We start from the raw sequence: 658 nt of genomic DNA, 5'->3' as shown, positions 1-658 counted from the left end.
TTTTTTTTTCCATTCTGGAGATTAACTTGATTTATGCATTATATGAGTATACTTTCAATTGTGAATCAAGAAATAATCTAAAGAAATTATTATATATATATATATATATATATATATATATATATATATATATATACAGTATATATATATATATTCTTGATTTACATTTGAAAGTATGCTCATATAATGCATACATCAAGTTAATCTCCAGAATGGAAAAAAAATCGAATATTATCTTCGTTTGTTCAAGAGTGCAAATCAAACTTACAATACAGAGAAAAGCTGTGCGCCAAGGTCATATAATATTTTGGACATACATATCGGGGGTGTAGCTTAGCGGTAGAGCAATCGAGTGCAGATCCAGAGGTCCCCGGTTCAATCCCGGGCGCCCCCTAGCATTCATTTTTGTGGTAGGTGGGGAAGCTTAACATCCACTCACTCGATGTACTGTTGCTGTTGGATGTCTGCCCTTTCCTCTCCTCCATCCTTCTTTCCTTGCATCCTCTTCTGTCTTCCTTTCCTTCATTCTTTCCTTTTCCTTCAGCCTACGTATAATTTTACACTCCCTCTTCTGTCTTTCTTTCCTTCATTCTTTCCTCTTCCTTCTGCCTGTGGGTGACTTTACACTGGGTGACAAGCCAAATGATTTCCTGTACAC

The 658-nt window shown here is 36.0% G+C and overlaps 1 non-coding gene across 1 annotated transcript; it reads left to right on the top strand.

Annotated features, from left to right (window-relative positions):
* Positions 1 to 322: 322 nt before the first annotated feature.
* On the top strand, positions 323 to 394 carry TRNAC-GCA (transfer RNA cysteine (anticodon GCA)). The gene has a single exon. It is a non-coding gene; the product is annotated as a tRNA-Cys (tRNA).
* The last annotated feature ends 264 nt before the right edge of the window (positions 395 to 658 follow it).

Source organism: Coenobita brevimanus, chromosome 116, assembly GCF_032717465.1.
Source record: "Coenobita brevimanus isolate Jiangsu-jjx chromosome 116, ASM3271746v2, whole genome shotgun sequence".
NCBI lineage: Eukaryota > Metazoa > Arthropoda > Malacostraca > Decapoda > Coenobitidae > Coenobita > Coenobita brevimanus.
The sequence above is the reverse complement of the archived record's forward strand: the minus strand, read 5'-3'. Positions and strand labels throughout refer to the sequence as shown.